The 18,486-nt window shown below is 43.7% G+C and overlaps 1 protein-coding gene and 1 pseudogene across 9 annotated transcripts in view; both read left to right on the top strand.

The window, feature by feature from the left end:
• Window positions 1–1,305: 1,305 nt before the first annotated feature.
• The window catches only part of LOC145537002 (casein kinase I-like), an 83,759-nt gene continuing 66,578 nt past the window's right edge, over window positions 1,306–18,486 (top strand). For 6 of the 8 annotated variants that reach the window (XM_081567410.1, XM_081567408.1, XM_081567407.1 and 3 more), the window contains exon 1: window positions 1,306–2,030. The gene's annotated coding sequence lies outside the window, so the exon portion shown is untranslated. The remainder of the gene's footprint in view (window positions 2,031–18,486) is intronic. The other 2 variants (XM_081567403.1, XM_081567406.1) reach the window with 1 other exon arrangement.
• Window positions 2,331–5,059, top strand: LOC145537003 (ras-related C3 botulinum toxin substrate 1 pseudogene; annotated as a pseudogene). The gene has a single exon (XR_014076125.1). The product of XR_014076125.1 is annotated as a ras-related C3 botulinum toxin substrate 1 pseudogene (transcript).

Below are 18,486 nucleotides of genomic sequence, written 5' to 3'. Positions count from 1 at the left end.
GAAACTGTAAATGCAGGTGCAAAGCTTATTATTAGAGACATAGCACAACAACAAGTGGGAGAGCACATAGAGAAACAGTTTGTTTATTTGAGATAGAAGCAAGGCAGAGATGCACACCCAGAGAGAAAGGATGTGAGCATCCCCCCTAGTGAGGAGAAGCAAAGTAAAGAGGCGGTTAAGTCATTTATATAGGTCAGTTCTTCTGGGTCCTTGGTCTTCCTTCAGGCTGATTATCTGGTTTCTTTTTTCACACCTCAGCTACCCTGGGACCCTCTTCTGGGGTGTGCACATACCCCTCAGCCAAGATGGATCTCAAAGTGAAGGCTTCTGGAAGGAGCAAGACTCATTATGGCCTGTAGTTATCCCCCTGACTTTTGACTTCAAGGAGCCTTTCTGTGCATGTGTAGTGTCTCCCTTATCCTTTACTCAGAAAGGGTTTTTGCCTCTCTTAGTCCTTGCTGTGATTATTCCCTGGAGGTGTTTACAAGAGACAAAGACTGGCTATTTACCCTGTTTCTGTTACTTCCTTTTCTGAGAGTAAACACTGATTGTAAATTCCTCAACTGGAGCCCACCTATCTCTTGCATCAGGAAATGCAAAGAAGAGACTTGGCTGATTGTGAATTTTCAACCTGGAGCGCATCTATCTCCTACCTCAAATCTCCTACTTCAGTGTGGGGGCAAATTGAGATCACCGCCAATGCTCCCACCCTGACTTCTCTCCTCTCCCCTCTTGATATGGGGGTGGGAGAAGGCCACAGTACTGCTCCTACTATCCCTTCTACAACACTCCATAGTATAGCCCAGGGGAGGATACCATGCTGACATATTTCCCCTTAACTCCAGTGGTATTGTTGCCAAAATCCCGGCCTCTGTTTGAGAGAGTCAATTCCTAGGCAGGTTGATAAGAAGTCCCAGGTCCCCAAGGAGGAGAAAGGAGTCTGGGGGTCTCAGAGTGGAGATAAGGGTCTGGAATTCTCAAGGAGGAGGAAAGGACAAACATTTGTTTTTTCCCTACATTCCTTAGTCTTTAGTCACATAAAACATTTTTTTTCTTTAAGCCCGGAACTGATGATTACACAACAAACAACTCAGTTCAAATTCTGTACTAAGGATTATATAACAACAATGTATCCTGCTTGAGGACAGTTTCTCCTTCCTGAAAACCTTCTGGCTAATCCTGTTATCTTAAAATGTAAATTATGGGAGTGGGTCTAGTAAGATCTTTACAACTTGGAGAGATTCTTTTGACTTATTGTAATAACTAGTTTAAAAAGTATATAACTCCCTTGCTAACACTAGGGAGGGAGGCACTCTCTGTCCCCCTTCTGATATCTATGTCAGAAGCTTTCTCTGTCCCTTTTCATACTGTTGACCGAAAAAAAAAAAAAGAAAAAGATGTACAATTTGAGGGTTGTGAGTTAAATTTTATTTGGGGCAAAATGAGCACCACAGCCTGGGAGGCAGTATCCCAGATAGCTCTGAGAGGCTGCTCCAAAGCGGCAGTGGGGGAAAGTCAGTATATAAGGTTTTGGTGAAGGGGGAGTTCAATGCCATGAAGCACTCATTTTACAAAAGGTTTTTGTTAGTCATGAGGATCTGATGTCACCATGAACGGATTTAGTGCTTCTCTAGATATGAGGAAATGCAAGGATTGAGATCATAAAATCTGTTCCTAAAAACATCCAACTATCTAAAGACCTGTCCCACTAGATTCCCTGGAGCACAGAGTGCCTCACTCCACCCTGAACTCCCTCAGGGGTTGTTGAAGGTCAACAGCTATAGCAGCACTGGGTTCAATCTCTGTAGAAGCAGATGGCAAATGCCTTTGTTGTTCAGTCATTGGCAATGCTCTTGGTAAGGGCCAATTTGTAGTTGACAATAGTTTAATAAAACTCTGCTACACTCTGCTCTTGAGTGATCAAGCCTGGTCCCTGGTCCCGAAGCTAAATCTTCTTCAGCGATCAAGAATCCGACACTGTTCACCATAAGCTATCTTCTTGGGGGCTTGTCCAGGATCTTCAGGACAAGGTAAGAACACTCAGAGCTCTAGCCTCTCTGCTTTCTCAGTACACACGTTTTCTGCTTTACTTTACTAACTCTACGGTGTGCTTGTGTGAATGAATGACACTCCCTGTGCGAAGCGAGCATTGAGCCTTGCTCTGCAGTTTCACAGTGCCTCATAATGACTGAAGGCAGCCCCCCAAAGGGGAGCCTTATCGGGGTTTTAACCGACCTGCCAATGCAAAGAGACACACAACATCCCTGCGAGGGGAGCAGGCAGAAATGGATGAAGCGTGTGGACCGAACTTTCCTTTCTCGGTCAGCTTTTCCTGGTCTCTTTGACCACTTCATAATTGCGTGGGGAATTAGAACTACTAAACTAATCTGTCGGATCATAGGCTTTCAAGGGACTTGTGATCCATGTTGTTATTGTGTACTTTTACTTAGACCCCATGTATGGAAACGCTTAGCCTTGCTAGACTAGGCAAGCCTTGCTAGAAAGTTACTAGGAGCATGTATGGAGCGAGGTGGAATTCTAGCTCCAGGAACATCTCTCAGGCTGGAGGTTACTAGTTTGGCTGCCTGCCTCAGGGGCCAGCAACCTGAAACTGAGTCTTTGTCATGGCTGTGCCTCCTATCTATATGGATAGGAGCACTGCTGGTGACCATGAGGTTTTTGAGGACACAAATTGGGAATTGCAGGATCTGTTCAGATTGGAAGTACAGTGGGCTTCTTCCTTTGGTAGATCTAGCTCTTAGTAGACCAGAGGAGGCTTTCTGGTGGCTTTTGTCTCAACTCCTTAGATATTCTTTAGTGAAATCTGTGGAAATGAACTGGAAGGATTGGTTCTAGTAGCTCAAGGACAAAACTCACTTTTTCCTCGCTAGCCAACCCTCTACCACCTCTTTTGGTATACTGATGTGGCAATGACTCACCACTTCTACTGAGGTCAGGACTGTACTCAGGAATGGCACGGGCACACATAAGATAGATGTTTCCCCTAGTACTACTAGCTTGGGAAACATTTCGGGAAAGCTACTCTGTTACACTCTGGGTGGCAACAGAGAAAAGGCTAAATCAAACAAAGGTCTTGGTGGTATGGAAGTAAATCAATCTGGAATGCCATCAGGTCTACCCCTGATGCATCTCCACGCCGCCTCAGTGGTAGAACCAGGAGGGACGAGTAAGATGCCTGCGTCAGTAAGGGACAGACTAAGTCTGACCAGGGAAGGAAAGCTTCTGTGGAGAGTCTTCTACACCCCCATCTAGAGCAGGGAAGGACGCTTCCAGTGGGAAAAAGCCATGGCTGTGGATGCCACGTTTTTCTCTCTTACAAATGGGAGCCAGCAGTTCCCGAAACCACTCCTTTAAAATGTATTTTTTAAAAAAAGCTGGGACAAGTTTGATCCTCAGAATTTAGAAAGACACACCCGATCTTCTTCTGTGATACTAAATGGCTACAGTATCCTTTGGAAGACAGGGAATGCTGACCTGTTGAAGAATCTCAATTATTACTGTTTTACAACTAGACCAGTTCTGTAGGAAACAAGAGAAATGGGTAGAAGTGCCATCCATATGTGTTGTTCTTTATTTCTCTACGAGACATGCCAGACTTGTGTCCTAAGGGTGCAGACTTGGGTGTGAAACCTTCAGCTGCCTCCTGTTCTCTTACTTTGCCCCTGTATCTGGGGCTCCCAACTGAACAGGCTGAGAGTGAGGGATTGCCTCTGTCTTGGTAGAAATTCAAACAGTACCAATTGCAGTCGAGACTATCGAGAGGATCCAAAAAGTACCTAGAAGCCTTTACAGGACTAACTTTACGTTATGAGTTTACTTGGAAAGATGTAATGTATGTCTTGGGAAAGACGCTGACTCCTGACTTGAGAATTTGAGTTTTGGGGGAAGCTGAGACTTCCCTGTAGCTCAAATGGTAATGAATCTGCCTGTGAGGCAGGAGACCAGGGTTCGATCCCTGGGTTGGGAAGTTCCTCCAGAGAAGGGAGTGGCAATAGACTCCAGTATTCTTGCCTGGAGAATTCCATGGACAGAAAAGCCAGGCGGGGCAGTTTTCCCCAGCTTTGGGTGGTGGCTGCCGCTGGGCTCCGGCGTTCCGTCGGCGGAGGGCAAGGCGGCGTGGACAGCGGCCCCGGCACCCCGCGCCCTGCCGCCCACAGCCGCGCGCCCGCCCCCCCGCCTCTCCCCGAGCTCGCTGCCCTTCTCCTCAGCGCCCGGCCGCCGCCGCCGCCGCCGCCGCGGCCCAGCGAGCGGCCCAAATGCAGGCCATCAAGTGTGTGGTGGTGGGAGACGGAGCTGTGGGTAAGACTTGCCTCCTGATCAGTTACACTACCCGTGCATTTCCTGGAGAATATATCCCCACTGTCTTTGACAACTACTCTGCCAACGTCATGGTGGATGGAAAACCCGTGAATCTGGGCTTGTGGGACACAGCCGGACAAGAAGATTATGACCGATTACGCCCCCTGTCCTACCCGCAGACAGATGTATTCTTAATTTGCTTTTCTCTTGTGAGTCCTGCATCATTTGAAAATGTTCGTGCAAAGTGGTACCCTGAAGTGCGACACCACTGTCCCAACACACCCATCATCCTGGTGGGGACGAAACTTGACCTGAGGGACAATAAAGACACGATCGAGAAGCTGAAGGAGAAGAAGCTGACACCCATCACCTACCCGCAGGGCTTGGCCATGGCCAAGGAGATCAGTGCCGTCAAATACCTGGAGTGCTCGGGGCTCACGCAGCGAGGCCTCAAGACAGTGTTTGATGAAGCGATCCGGGCGGTTCTCTGCCCGCCCCCCGTCAAGAAGAGGAAGAGAAAGTGCCTGCTGTTGTGAACGTTCGCCCCCTAACCCGTCCACCCCCAGGACCCTTTGTATGCTTTGCTCAAACGGTGGAGCCTTCCCACTCAATGCCAAGTTTTTGTTACAGATTAGTTTTTCCATAAAACCGTTTTGAACCAATCAGTAATTTCTAGGTTTTGTTTGTTTAAAGTGTAAGAGTTCAAACTTTCACATTCTATTAAAGTTCAGCCCTAAAATGACAAGCTTCCTTAAAGCCTTATTTTTCAAAGCCCCTATTCTTGCTCAGAGTTGCCAAAATACCTTGTGAACTAAGTTGCATTGTTGGGCTAAGAACACTAAGCACTAAGCTGTGGAAAGACCTTTGTCTGGAAGAGACTGTAGCTTTGGAGGCAGGAGGTGCAGACCCTCGCTGAGTTTCAGGCGAGAAGAGTGCGCACGGCCTCCTTTCTGAAACGCTGCATGTAACGAGTCACGATGTAGCAGCCCACGTTCACTACCTAACACTGTACTGTACGTCATAGCGCACGAGCGAAACAGCTCACTCTTTGGATTAGTCTTTTTGATTTTGTAGTGAGATTTTTTAAAACGAATTAGTGTTTTAGCTTTTGTGAGATTGTGAACAGAACTCTTAGCCCGTGCTTCCTGCGATGAAGTGTTCTGCTTTGTCCATGGGTGCCCTGGGGTGGAGTGTGTGGAACACTTGTGATCAAATGATGGAGACAGTATTTTGACAAAATGTGGAGATTAATTTACACTACATTGTACAAGTAATCATTAAAACTATGATCACGGGTAAAGGTGTTAAAAGGTTAATTCCTGTCAAACTCAGTAGATGATGAAGGTTGGTCGGTATTATCAGTGAGTGTTTTCTTAAGCTTTTCCTTTTCCTTAAACCTGCCCACCCCTTCTGAAATTGGGCATTTAATCCGTCTTTGACCTGGTCATCCTCATAGTTGCTAACTTAGTAAGTGCTTTTCTTATAGAACCCATTCTTAATGAGCAATATGCCTCCTTGTATTATAAAATCTTTCTGAATATGCATTAGGAAATTTTTTTGTAGTTAGTAAAAGTGCACTCCTGTTTTCTTGTTGCTTTATTCAAAGCTAATAAGTGCTTTCCTTAGTTTTCTAGTAACTAGGTATAAAAATCATGTGTTGCAGCTTTATGGTTTTTAAGAGACTTCAGATATTCCTAAACCGTAAGCCTCACCGTCACTGGCCAGATGCCCGACGCTGCACCGTGACTAATGACGCTGGCCCCTCTTGCCTCGCCGCGTGCACACGCTTCCTGTCCTTGCCCTGACGATGTTCCTTGGGGTCTGTGAGGTTCCGTCAACCCCGTGCTCGTGCTAACGAAGTTCTGTACAACTTACCCACTGGCAAGAATACGAGCTTGGACCTATCAACCACTAGAACAAAATTTTTTAAATTGACAGTTGCAGAATTTTGGAGTGTTTTTACATTGATCTTTTGCTAACGCGATTAGCAGTATGTTTTGCATGTATGACTTAATAAATCCTTGAATCCTAAAAAAGAAAAAAGAAAAGCCAGGCGGGCTACAGTTCCTGGGGTTGCAAAGAGTCGGACACAACTGAGCGACTAACAAAGTCCTCTACTTTTGGAGATGAATGGCTTGAACGTGAGACAAGGGGAAAGAGGGAACAAGAAATAGCCCTCCTTCCTACTAGGAGCCAAGCAGTTCCGATAACAGAGTCACTTTGCCAGATGTATTCTTGAAGGACTCAAGTGAGCACATGCTAAGACTTTAAACTATGCTAAGTTTGCTGACATAGACCAGGGAGAGAAGGAAACTCCTGATAAACTCCTAGTTTAGACTATGGGAGGCTCTCCACAAGTTTACTGATGTCAATCTTGAAAGTACAGAAGGAGGAATGATCCTAAAAGATTTCTCACTCAGTCAGCTCCAGGTATCTGTCATAAGTTACAAAAACAGGCATTTGGACCAAGTCAGTCTTTAGAAAAACTGTTACAGCTGGCTCAGATGGTATATTATTGTAGAGAATATACGGGGGAAAATAAGAGGCAAAAAAGAATCAGGCAAAAGACTGAAGCCCCAACAATGGCTGTTAGATATGCTCTGAAACAGCTTGTAACGCTGAAGAAGCTGAAGTCGAATGGTTCTATGAAGACCTACAAGACTTTTTAGAACTAACATCCAAAAAAGATGTCCTTTTCATTATAGGGGACTGGAATGCAAAAGTAGGAAGTCAAGAAACATCTAGAATAACAGGCAAATTTGGCCTTGGAGTACAGAATGAAGCAGGGTAAAGGCTAATAGAGTTTTGCCAAGAGAACACACTGGTCATAGCAAACACCCTCTTCCAACAACACAAGAGAAGACTCTACACATGGACATCACCAGTTAGTCAACACCGAAATCAGATTGATTATATTCTTTGCAGCCAGAGATGGAGAAATTCTATACAGTCAGCAAAAACAAGACCTGTAGCTGACTGTGGCTCAGATCATGAACACCTTATTGCCAAATTCAGACTTAAATTGAAGAAAGTAGGGAAAACCACTAGACCATCCAGGTATGACCTAAATCAAATCCCTTATGATTATACAGTGGAAGTGACAAATAGATTTAAGGGACTAGATCTGATAGACAGAGTGCCTGAAGAACTATGGACGGAGGTTCATGACATTGTACAGGAGACAGGAATCAAGGCCATCCCCATGGAAAAGAAGTGCAAAAAAGCAAAATGGCTGTCTGAGGAGGCTTTACAAATAGCTGTGAAAAGAAGAGAAGCAAAAAGCAAAGGAGAAAAAGAAAAATATTCCCATTTGAATGCAGAGTTCCAAGGAATAGCAAGGAGAGATAAGAAAGCCTTCCTCGGTGATCAATGCAAAGAAATAGAGGAAAACAACAGAATGGGAAAGACTAGAGATCTCTTCAAGAAAATTAGAGATACCAAGGGAACATTTCATGCAAAGATGGGCTCGATAAAGGACAGAAATGATATGGTCCTAACAGAAGCAGAAGATATTAAGAAGAGGTGGCAAGAATACACAGAAGAACTGTACAAAAAAGATCTTCATGACCCAGATAATCACGATGGTGTGATCACTCACCTACAGCCAGACATCCTGGAATGTGCAGTCAAGTGGGCCTTAGGAAGCATCACTACAAACAAAGCTAGTGGAGGTGATGGAATTCCAGTTGAGCTATTTCAAATGCTGAAAGATGATGCTGTGAAAGTGCTGCATTCAATATGCCAGCAAATTTGGAAAACTCAGCAGTGGCCACAGGACTGGAAAAGGTCAGTTTTCATTCCTATCCCAAAGAAAGGTAATGCCAAAGAATGCTCAAACTACCACACAATTGCACTCATCTCACATGCTAGTAAAGTAATGCTCAAAATTCTCCAAGCCAGGCTTCAGCAATGCGTGAACCGTGAACTTCCAGATGTTCAAGCTGGTTTTAGAAAAGGCAGAGGAACCAGAGATCAAATTTCCAACATAGACCAACCTAGATAGCATATTTAAAAGCAGAGACATTACTTTGCCAACAAAGGTCCATCTAGTCAAGGCTATGATTTTTCCATTAGTCATGTATGGATGTGAGAGTTGGACTGTGAAGAAAGCTGAGCACCGAAGAATTGATGCTTTTGAACTGTGATATTGGAGAAGACTCTTGAGAGTCCCTTGGACTTCAAGGAGATCCAACCAGTCCATTCTAAAGGAGATTAGTCCTGGGTGTTCATTGGAAAGACTGATGTTGAAGCTGAAACTCCAATCCTTTGGCCACCTCATGTGAAGAGTTGACTCATTGGAAAAGCCCCTGATGCTGGGAAGGATTGGGGGCAGGAGGAGAAGGGGACAACAGAGGATGAGATGGCTGGATGGCATCACCGACTCGATGGACATGAGTTTGGGTAAATTCTGGGAGTTGGTGATGGACAGGGAGGCCTGGTGTGCTGTGATTCATGGGGCTGCAAAGAGTCGGACACGACTGAGTGACTGAACTGAAGTGAACTGAACAGAAACAGCCTGAGGAAAAATGTCCAGAGGAACCCAGGTGAAAAGGGAAAGACCTGTTATTACTGTGGAAAGGAGGGACATCTCAAGTGGGATTGCCCTCAGGCATCTAAGCTGCCCCTGGCTCCAGGTCTGGTCTGCAAAGAACCATACTAGAGAAGAGACTGCCCTCCGAGGTGTAGGCCCCAGGGGTCGGACTCTCAAGACAATCTGGACTGAAGGTGGCTGGGGGTCCCCACACAAGCTACCGTCCTAATTACACCTGAGGAACCCTGGGTATTAATAACTGTGGGAGGGTCGATCAGTTGATTTCTTTTGGACACTGGGGCAACTTTCTCTCTGCTCACTGAAGCCCCTGGCCCGCTTTCCTCCTGATCCACTACCTTAATGAGACTGTCTGAATGAGCCAAACATTATTATGTCAGTCATCCTTTAAGTGGCAACTGGGGCTCTGTGCTGTTTTCTCACTGGTTTCTAAACAAGCCAGAGTCTCCCTCACCCCTTCTGGGGAGGGATATACTGAACAAGGTCCAGGCCTCTGTTTTCATGGATATAGAACCAGCTCTTTTTAATGGAACAAACTGTAAATCCTAGAGTGTGAACTGATGGAATAACTGTGGGTCGAGCACAAAATGCTGTTCCTGTCTTTATCAAGCTCCATGACCTTCACCTATTTTAACATCAAAAGCAGTATCCACTAAAGCTGGAAGTTAATGAATGGGCAAAATCTTACTGTACTGACTCCTCATGATGTAACTGGGATCTTAAACTCTAAAATTCAGAGCAACAGTGCTCCACCTTTAAAGCTGCTGTAACTCAAGGGGTGTTGAAAGCTCTAGGAATAGAATGTCACTTACACTGTTCCTGGAGACCCCAGTCTTTTGGAAAGGTAGAAAAAAGCTAATGACATTATTAAGAGACATCTGCATAATCTAACTCAGGAAACACAAGACAATTAAAGTTTTACCCGTAGCTTTAATGAGGGCTCAAACTGCCCCTAAGAAGAAGGGACTGTCTCTATGACAGACTGTTTTTGTGCACAGATATTGTGATAGATCCTGAAGCCTTAAAATTAACTATGTGACTCAGCTTTTAGCTTTTCAACAGACATTACCAGGAGGTTGACTCCTGACCCAGCCTTTGAGTCAAACAAGCCACTGTTTGAGCCAGGAACTGAGATGGGCCTGAGAATCTAGGTGGGCTTGCTTCTGCTGACTCCAAAAATCCTGAGTCTGCCATTTGACTCTCAAGACAGTGCCTTCCTGTCCTGGACTCATCCCTACACTACATTCCACAATTGGTCTAATTGCTGGGTCTGCTGAGCACTCCCCTCCTCATCAATTGAAGACTCCCATGGTGGGTTTCTCCACTTCAAGGAAAGGACTTTCTTCAACTCTGAGAATACTTTGACCAACAACAATCATATGTGACGGCTTTTCTTGATCAGATGACATCTAACAATCCTAAGATGGACTGATGTAACTATGGACATAACATAACTTTTAATTTTGATTATGTTTTAACCTGGTTTAGACTATTTTACTGCACATAAGAAGATAAATGGGTCTAGATCTGGTGGTTTTCTACCTGATGTTTATCAAATATGGGATGAGGTCATATGGCTAACTCCTAAAAAGGGACGCCTACTATCTAATGCTTCCATATGCTGGGGAAAAAATAGAACCATCCCCAGAAGCTAGCTGACAACTTAATTATAATGATTGGAAACAACTGGGATTTTTGCCTCAAGAAATATACAGTACAATCATTCCTGTGTTTTCCAATCCCAGCTTAGGTCCTCCTTTTGCCTGGCCAGGAACTGATTGGGATCAGTCACACTGATCCCAAATCAGTCACACTGATTTGCTCCAAATGGGACCTACTGGATATATGACTCTTACCTATGGGTGTGGCTTCGCCCTGGCTGAATAGGAAGATGCACCCTAGGTCTATCTTTTACTCATGGCTTCCGAGTTTTCAGAGAAGCCTACTAATCTGCCACACCTTAAAACTCGTTGGGCAAGATCTGCATTTCACTGGTATGATTATCTGGCTACAATATTCGGTTCCTCTCTGGGAACTACAGATCAGATGTTATGCTATGAGTTGATGCTCTGACTAACTTTAAGCCCTTAAAACTGAACAAATACAAATTAGAAAGGTGGTTTTACAAAACGGATTGGCCTTAGATATTCTAATGGCTGCATAAGGAGGAACTTGTGCCATTATTCATACCCAATGTTGTACATATATACCAGATATGAGTACTAATGTTACTCACTTTACTAAACACATGAACAAGATGATTCAGGCTATGGATTCTCCTGAAGCCTCAGTCACCTCACTTTGGGAAATGTTAACTAGCGTCTCATCGTGGAAAACAATCTTAATCATAATAATTCTAATTGTTCTGTTTTTACTGTTTGCTCCCTGCATCTGTAACTGTGTAACTGGATTTGTTTCTAACCGTTTGAAAGCTTTTAAGTTACAAATGATTGTCCAGGCTCCTACCAGTGCCACAACCTCCTCCAACTATTACTTGGAGCCCCTGGATCAGAGACCCTCAATATGAGGGTTAGGAGAATATGTTGCCTCAACAATTTAGGGACTGCGCCCCTCAACAGCAGGAAGTAGTTATGGAATGAAAATGACGCCCCTTTCCCTTGGCAACATAATTCTCCTAAAAGAAAAGTTGGGAATGAGAGAGTCAATTCCTAGGCAGGCTGATAAGAAGTCTGGGGTCTCTGAGGAGGAGAAAGGGGCCTGGGGCTCTGAAAGTGGAGATAGGGGTCTGGAATTCTCAAGGAGGAGGAAAGGACAAACATTTGTTTTTTCTCTACATTCCTTAGTCACATAAGACTTTTTTGTTTAAGCCCAGAACTGATGATTACACAACAAACAACTCAGTTCAAACTCTGTACTAAGGATTATATAACAACAATGTATCTTGCTTGAGGACAGTTTCTCCTTCCTGAAAACCTTGGCTAATCCTGTTATCTTAAAATGTAAATTATGGGAGTGGGTCTAGTAAATCTTTACAACCTGGAGAGAGTCTTTTGATTTATTGTAATAACTAATTTAAAAAGTATATAACTCCCTTGCTAACACTAGTGAGGGGGGGCACTCTCTGTCCCTCTTCTGATGTCTATGTCAGAAGCTTTCTCTGTCCCTTTTCATACTTTAATAAAACTCTGCTACACAAAAGCTCTTGAGTGATCAAGCCTGGTCCCTGGTCCCGAAGCTAAATCTTCTTTGGAGATCAAGAATCCGACACCATTCACCATAAGCTATCATGTTCTCCGATGCTGAATAGAAATGCAAAGACAGACTTTCGAGTAAAGTAGAAAAGAGTAGCTTTTATTGCTTTGCCAGGCAAAGGAGGTCACAGCAGCCTAGTGACCTCAAGACTGTGCCCTCCCTTGGGAAAATAGAAAGGGAGTCTTATAGTTTAGGAGGGGAAGGGAGTGCTGCAGGTAAGGAGTAGGGCAGATGCAAGCTTTCATTCTTCTTTCCTCTTGGAAAACTTCTACATGGTCAAAGTTGGTGTCAGGCAGTCTTGGGTGGGTTTTGGTAGACCTTGAAGCTATCACACTGTGACTTTCTTTCTGGGATAAAGAATGCTCACAAAAGAAGGGAGTGTTAGGGAGTGCTTTCTCAGAGAAGCAAACACCACGTGCAATGTACAGCTCTGGTTAGAAATAATCATTTTCAAAATGTAATTAAGTGAAAAAGAGAAACATTTCCGCGAAAATGGCTGAGTGGGCTTAAAAGAATAAGACCTAGCATATTGGAAGCAACCTTAATCAATTTCTGCTATAACAGTATCTCCTGGGCTTATTCTGGGATATTCTTACTCTTTTCATTAATAACGGCACCCCTCTCACCCGTGCATTGCCTTTAGCAGCCCCTCAGAGCCTAACCCCAAAGACCCTCCCACACCAGGAAGTCTACCCAAATAAGGGCAGGCTACCTTCTCCCAGGGCAGCCCCACTGGCCTGCTGGGTGAGACGGGAGGCAACAGCTTCTTCCACTGTAGTGCAAGGACACCCTTCCATGATGGCAGTCCCTAAGAAGCAATGACACTTGGGTGCAGCCATATTAGAAGCCTAGCAAATCTGCAAAGGGTAAAGGAACTCTAATGGACTCTGCGTGAAAGCGGCCTGTTGACTGGGGAATATGGCTTCCCAAGTACTCTTGAGCATGAGCTTTCAACTTACCCTGCCTCTCCACTAAATACCAAGGTGTTAGAGGTTGGAATGGAGAAGGCAATGGCAACCCACTCCAGTACTCTCGCCTGGAGAATCCCATGGACAGAGGAGCCTGGTAGGCTGCAGTCCATGGGGTCGCTAGGAGTCGGACACGACTGAGCGACTTCACTTTTACTTTTCACTTTCATGCATTGGAGAAGGAAATGGCAACCCACTCCAGTATTCCTGCCTGGAGAATCCCGGGGACGGGGGAGCCTGGTGGGCTGCCGTCTATGGGGTCGCGCAGAGTCGGACACGACTGAAGCGACTTAGCAGCAGCAGCAGAGGTTGGAACTCGGAAGCAAAGGAGTTGTCAGGGGTTACAGGTTAGCACCAGTCAGGGATGATTTTGAAAGGGTTTGGTTGGCTACTCTGAGCTGAGTGATGGGGGGAATCTACCTTGGTTATGGGGCTACTGTGGGTTCATGATGGGGTTTTTTACATCAGATGCCCAGCGAGTTATTAATCAATCCCTCTTTTTCTAATTTAAGCCTTAAGGCTAAACATTTCCATCTAAGACCCACAAGATATGTTGTATTGTATTATCATTATTGTTCATTAATAAGTATTTTAAAATTTCAGTTATGATTTTTTTTTCATTTCACCTGTGTAAGCACTTTGAAGCAGTTTTCTATTTTGCAATAAAGTTAATCTTAAAAAAAATTGATTTCTAACCTAATTTCTCAGTGGTTAGATAATGTGGTTTGTGTCATGAATGTTCCTTGAAACCTGTAGAAACTTAACCTTATACCAATTCTATGCTAATTCTATGCCTTATTATTTTATGTTTACTATTTATATTAGTTTCTACTTTCTTTTTTCTGTTCTTAGTTTTGATGAGTTAATGCAGGTATGATCATTCCTACCCTTTCTCCCCAATCCACTCACTTTTTAAGTCAGGGAATTTTAACTTATATAAAATCTTTAAAGGTATATCTTCCCTTTTCTATCAAGCATGATTAATTTATATTTTCTTCATCTGCATCTCTATTCCTGCCCTGGAAATAAACATAGAGAATGGATATGTGGATGGGGGGAAGGGAGAGTGGGGCAAATTAGGAGATTAGGATTCACATATATACACACTGTGTGTATGTGTGTGTATGCGCGAGTGTGTGAATGCGTGCATGCGCTCAGTCATGTCTGACTGTTTGTGACCCCATGGACTGTAGCCTACCAGGCTCCTCTATCCATGGGATCTTCCAGGTGAGAATACTGGAGTGGGTTGCTATTTCCTACTCATCTAGGTCATCATAGAGCACCAAGCTAAGGTTCCTGTGTTTTATAGCAGGTTCCCAGCCATAGCTATACATGGTTAGTGGGAACCTGCTATAAAGCAGAGAAACCTCAGCTTGGTTCTCTGTGATGACTTAGATGGGTTGAATTAGAGGGTGGGAGGGAGGTCCAAGAGGGAGGAGATATATGTAAACATATAGCTGATTCGATTCATTGTACAGCAGAAACTAACACAACATTGTAAAGCAGTTATATTAAAAATGTTAATATTTTCTCTATTATACCTTTAGAGACATGCCCTCTCCTTTTAGTTTTCTTCAGCAAGACAAACCATTATACTTCTTGACCTTTCAAGATAATTTTTTTATTATGGGCCATTTATATTTTCTTTAGGTTTCTGCTTAAAAAGACACCTAGCATTTTTAATTTAAAATTCCCAGTCATGTTTTCTTCCTCTGTTATGATTATACACACATTTACATACATATGCTTCCTGTTGTTTTCAAAGATCTCATGATGACAAAGTGAACTTGTGTGTTTGTGTGTATATATACCCATTGTTTTGTTCTTTTGAGATCTCACTTCTGACAATTTTCTTTTTATTTAAATGCTTCCTTGAATGTTTTCTTTCAATATGGTAAATTGATGAAACACTTTTTAAAGTATTTCACGTCTAAAACTAACCTTCTTTGACTCTGGCTGAGAAAAAGGGTATCTTTGGGAAGGATATAGGCTGCTAACATTGAATTCCTTTTCTCTCCATGGTCCATAAATGTTAAATGACTCTGGATTCCATTGTTGTAAGAGAAGTCTGATACTGAGAAGATGCATGCAAGGGAAGATCAAATTTAAGACTGGATCCTGGGCTTCACTGGAGGCTCAGTGGTAAAGAATCCTCCTGCAGTGCATGAGATGGAGGTTTGATCCCTGGTCCGGAAAGATCCCTCATGCCATAAAGCCCATGTGCCACAACTACTGAGCCTGTGTTCTAGAGCCCGGGAGCCACAACTACTGAAGCTGGAGTGCCCTACAGTCCATTCTCTGAAACAAGGGAAACCACTGCAGAAGCCCTCACACCACAACTAGAGAAAAGCCCAAGCAGCAACGAAGACCCAGAACAGCCAAAAATAAAATTTAAGATAAATTAATCATCTGAGAGGGGAGGATAAGGTTACCCAACATTAAGGAAATCAAAATTGTACAATAATAATGAAAGTGAAAGTCACTCAGTCATGTCCGACTCTTTGCGACCCCATAGACTATACAGTCCATTGAATTCTCCAGGCCAGAATACTGGAATGGGTAGCCTTTCCCTTCTCCAGGGGATCTTCCCAACCCAGGGATCGAACCCAGGTCTCCTGCACTGCTGGCAGATTCTTTGCCAGCTGAGCCACAGCCACCATTCTGATACTCCTGTTGAACATAAGAATTCAATAATGGCTTGATAATGACAAAAAGAATGGTTCCCACTCCCCACAGTGCATCAGAATCTTGTCGAGTTTTTACAAACAAAGATGCCTGGGCCTACAGATATTCAGTTACACTTGTTCAGGAGTGGAATTCTGAATAAGCATTCTTAGAAGATCCTAGCTTGATACTGATGTGTAGGCATAATTAGGAACCACTGATTTCAGGCCTAATGGTATCAGTAATGGGAAGCCCTGCTGGAGTTACTAATTTGTCAACAGTGAATTTGCATTTGAGGGAACCCTTAGCAAACAATACTTGGGCATTTTGGCGGGGAAATAATGACATCTTTGGAATCGTTGATTGTAGAAGTTAGTGATTAAGACCTCTGCAGGATCATGATTGAAGGGCTGATGTGGTCAGTGAATAATTAAGAGCATTAGAGCTTTAGCAACTGGAGACTTCTGAGGGGTCTTATTTTGAAAATACCTGGGATCAGTGATTTGGGGTCCTATCAGTATCAGGAATCATGATCATGTGGAGTAAGTTAATTGGGGCCTGGAAGATCAGTGTCTGGCCTCTCCTTGAGTCCATTTCAGATACTGTAAGGATCAGTTATTGGCTGTCTAGACAGATCAATGATTGGATTCCTGGTGGGAGTATGTTATTGGAATCGTGTGCTGGGGATTATTTGAGGGGCCTTTGCTGCTGCTGCTGCTGCTGCTGCTGCTAAGTCGCTTCAGTCGTGTCCAATTCTGTGCGACCCCATAGACGGCGGCCCACCAGGCTCCGCCGTCCCTGGGATTCTCCAGGCAATTACACTGGAGTGGGTTTCCAGTTCCTTCTCCAATGCATTAAAGTGAAAGGTGTTATGAGACAAGGGCTCAGGGCCAGGGCAATTGGATGACCCAGAGGGATGGGATGGGGAGGGAGGTGGGTGGGGGGTCCAGGAAGGGGAACTCATGTAAACCCATGGCTGATTCATGTCAATGTATGGCAAAAACTATTACAATATTGTAAAGTAATTAGCCCCCAACTAAAATAAATAAATTTATTAAAAAATAAATAAAATAAAAAAGAATAAATAAAACCAATGTAAAGTGAAAGGTGAAAGTGAAGTTGCTCAGTCGTGTCCAACTCTTAGCGACCCCATGGACTGCAGCCTACCAGGCTCCTCTGTCCATGGGATTTTCCAGGCAAGAGTACTGGAGTGGGGTGTCATTGCCTTCTCCCAGGCTATTTTCCCTCTTGGAAAAGTAATTTGCAATCCACACGAATTAATATTAAGAGCCTGTGCCCTGACGGTGTTTAGTTAGTTTTGTTAGATTTTCTGTAGCACTCTGCATTTGATGTGGTTCAGAATCAGTCATCGGTGGCTTGTGCTATCAGCCAGAGGTAACAGTGACATGCTCTCAGGGATCTGGGACCTCAGGTGACCAATTATCAATAGATCAGAGCAGGTCAAATACTGGGCATTTGATGCAGTATTACATAGTGGCTGAGACTGTGAATTTTGGAACAGATCTGGGTTGCATCCTGTCTTTCCACTTGTTTTGTGATGTTAGTGCACATGACTTTAAAATCACTAAGTCTCTATTTTCTTATCTGTAAAATGGGTAGAATAATAATAGTTGGAACTAATTCTCAGAATTGTGAAAGTTAAATGAGTTGCCTTGATATGTGCCTTTTAATTGTAATTTAATTTAACAGTAATTGCTAATATTTAGTCAATGCTTAACTTTGACTGTGTGGAGCACAACAAACTGTGGAAAGTTCTTAAAGAGATGGGAATATCAGACCATCTTACCTGCCTCCAGAGAAACCTGTATGCATGTCAAGAAGCAACAGTTAGAACTGGACATGGAACAATGGACTGGTTCCAAATTGGGAAAGGAGTACGACAAGACTGTATATTGTCACCCTGCTCATTTCTTCCCCAGGAGAATATCAACAACCTCAGATAAGCACATGATACCACCCTAACGGCAGAAAGCGAAGAGGAACTAAAGAGCCTCTTGATGAGGGTGAAAGAAAAAGCTGGCTTAAAACTGTACATTCAAAAACTAAGATCATGGCATCTGGTCCCATCATTTCATTGCAAATAGATGGGGAAACAATGGAAACAGTGACAGACTATTTTCTTGAGCTCCAAAATGACTGCAGATGATGACTGCAGCCACGAAATTAAAAGACACTAGCTCCTTGGAAGAAAAACTTTGACAAATCTAGAAGTGAAGTGAAGTGAAAGTCGCTCAGTTGTGTCCGACTCTTTGCGACCCCTTGGACCGTACAGTCCATGGAATTCTCCAGGCCAGAATACTGGAGTTGGTAGCCTTTCCCTTCTCCAGGGGCTCTTCCCAACCCAGGGATCGAATCCAGGTCTCCCACATTGCAGGTAGATTATTTACCAGCTGAGTCACAAGGGAAGCCCATGACAAATCTAGAAAGTGTATTAAAAAACAGAGACATCACTTTGTTGCCAAAAGTCCGTATAGTCTAAGCTGTGTTTTCTTCCAGTAGTCATATACAGATGTGAGAGTTAGACCATAAAGAAGGCTGAGCACTGAAGAATTGATGCTTTTGATATGTGGTGCTGAAAAAGGCTCTTGAGAGTCCCTTGGACTGCAAGGAGATCAAACCAGTCCATCCTAAAGGAAATGAACCTTGAGTATTCATTGGAAGGACTGATGCTGAAGCTGAAGTTCCAATACTTTGGCCACCTGATGCAGAGCTGACTCATTGGAAAAGACCCTGATGCTGGGAAACATTGAA

This window comes from Giraffa tippelskirchi, chromosome X (genome assembly GCF_054371585.1).
Source record: "Giraffa tippelskirchi isolate mGirTip1 chromosome X, T2T-mGirTip1v1.2.pri, whole genome shotgun sequence".
NCBI lineage: Eukaryota > Metazoa > Chordata > Mammalia > Artiodactyla > Giraffidae > Giraffa > Giraffa tippelskirchi.
The sequence above is the reverse complement of the archived record's forward strand: the minus strand, read 5'-3'. Positions and strand labels throughout refer to the sequence as shown.